We start from the raw sequence: 2,087 nt of genomic DNA, 5'->3' as shown, positions 1-2,087 counted from the left end.
TTGCCGGGTCGCCGCTGCCACGGCACCCGATTGCCCAGCCAGCCGTCGGCTCTCTTCCTCTGCTTCTTTTCTCTCTTTATTGCCTTTCCCTTTCACTTTCTTTCTTCCCCTTGCTCTTCACTTTCCACCGTTCTCTATTTCCCGTCCCTCTTTGGAACGGGTTCGCTCCCTGTCCCCGCTTCCCCGGAATGAGCGCAGGACATCTGGGGCGCTGACAGTTCGGATGCATTTGGTTTGACTGCTTCAAAGAGCGCCACCAAGTGACTTGCCAGTGTTTCTCTGCCCACTTCGTGCAAGAGGGAGGGGGAGCCGGGCGTGTGGGCGTGTATGCAGATCCAGGTGTGAGCGGAGCATTGTGGGAGTGGGGTCAGGGGCCTATCCATTCGCCCCCTCCCCTCCCACTCCCCCACGATCTGGTGGCGAGAAGGGAGGTGGTCGGGACCGTGGTGCGGCGGAGTGGGTGTCGGCGGTCAGGGATCGCGGGAGGGTCGAGGCGCATCCACACCGTGTGCTTAGAGGCGGGGGCGAGCGAGGGCAGGCGGCGGCGGTGGGGCAGCTCTTCATACTTACCTGGCAGGGGAGACACCATGATCACGGAGGTGGTTTTCCCAGGGTGAGGCTCACCCATTGCACTGCGGGGGTGCTGACCCCTGCGATTTCCCCAAATGCGGGAAACTCGACTGCATTATTTGTGGTAGTGGGGGACTGCGTTCGCGCTCTCCCCTGGGGGTGTTGTGCAAAAGCAGCAAGTTTCTTGAGGGTGTTTGTGCTGCTTTCTGGGCGGAGGGGTTCTCTTGTGTGTGAGCCGTGCCCTGGGGGTGGCTTTTTGTGTGGGGTCTGCACGTGGGGGGGCGGGGGTTGTGTTATGGCTTGTTGTGTGGGGCCTGCATGTCTGGGGGGGGTGTGTTACGGGAAGCATGGAGGTCTCCGGGGGCAGTCTGCAGCGGGCGGGCCAGCAGCCCCCAGAGGAAGGGAAAGGCGGTGCCTCCGAGCGAGGGGAGAGCCCCCCTCCCAATTTTCTGTCTAGCCCACCTCAGCCCTCCCCCCCTCCTCGGCCCCGCCCCCAGCGAATCTGGCTGCACCGCGGTGTCTCCCCAGCACAGGCTGTTGCGTCACCCGACCCCACCCGCACGTTCATCAGGCTCTGCGCTGATTCGTCCCCGCTGCTCCAGAGTTTGGACTGAGCCAGGACACACCCCCTTCCCCTCCAGGGTTTGGACTGAGCCGGGACACCCCCTCCCCCTCCCCCCCGCAGCTCCACCCTCGGAAAAGCCGGGTGTCAGATCAGAGCCGGTTTGGCGAGTTACCAGATTGCGCGCCTGCCCGCCCGCCCGCCTGCCTGCCGGAGGGCGGGCGAGCGGGCGGGATTACGCAGATTCGCCGGGTCTGGCGGCAGGCGGGGCTGGGAAGGCAGCGGTGGGAAGCGCAGGAAGGAAGGAAGGAAGGAAGGAACGCCCCAGGCTCCGTGCTCGGGCAGAGCTTTGCGTCGGGCTGGCACTGCCAGTGCAGGGCTCGCGGCAGAGCCGATTCGGGGCAGCGAGCGGCCACTGGGGAGCGTCGCTCTCCATGTCTCGTGTGCCTGCCGGCACCTCACCGGGCTGTAGAGAGCAGTGGGGATGGGGGGGCTGCGGGGCGCTCGGGGGTCTCGGGTATCGCTTCTCGGCCTATTAATATTTAAGATATTGTTGATCTTTTGTTGGGGACTATGCTGTGCCTTCTGTCTCCTAGAAGTGATAACACTTTTTTTTGTCTGCTGTCTGTTAATGGCCAAGACCAAACGTACTATTTGTTTTTATCATTTTAATAACTGATATGTTCTCTATCTGAGAACTTTTTTTATTAAATGGTTTTTTGGAGCGTGCTCTGTCAACCCCAGGCATCATCCCCATCTCTCTCCAGGGGAAAACAACGGGGTTGTGGAAAAAAAAAACAGAAATAGAGGAAAAAAAAAAAAACAAGCTAGGAGGGTGAGGAACCTCTGGAGCTGCAGGGGGAGCAGAGTAGTCCTGAGGGGCAGGTGTGGGGCTGGGCAGGGCCATAATTAACAGTGCTGGGGACAGGCAGATGTTGGGCCGGCTGGAACCCAG

General features: G+C 61.0%; 1 non-coding gene and 1 pseudogene across 1 annotated transcript; both read left to right on the top strand.

Annotated features, from left to right (window-relative positions):
• The first annotated feature begins 562 nt into the window (after positions 1-562).
• LOC137163611 (U1 spliceosomal RNA) lies at positions 563-726 on the top strand. Its single transcript, XR_010922733.1, has one exon. It is a non-coding gene; the product is annotated as a U1 spliceosomal RNA (small nuclear RNA).
• A 1,023-nt stretch (positions 727-1,749) lies between these two features.
• On the top strand, positions 1,750-1,875 carry LOC137163612 (U2 spliceosomal RNA; annotated as a pseudogene).
• The last annotated feature ends 212 nt before the right edge of the window (positions 1,876-2,087 follow it).

Source organism: Emydura macquarii, unplaced genomic scaffold (assembly GCF_026122565.2).
Source record: "Emydura macquarii macquarii isolate MOO-44397 ecotype Brisbane River unplaced genomic scaffold, CSIRO-AGI_Emac_v2 contig_2628, whole genome shotgun sequence".
Lineage (NCBI taxonomy): Eukaryota > Metazoa > Chordata > Testudines > Chelidae > Emydura > Emydura macquarii.
This window is presented reverse-complemented; position numbering and strand designations above follow the sequence as displayed.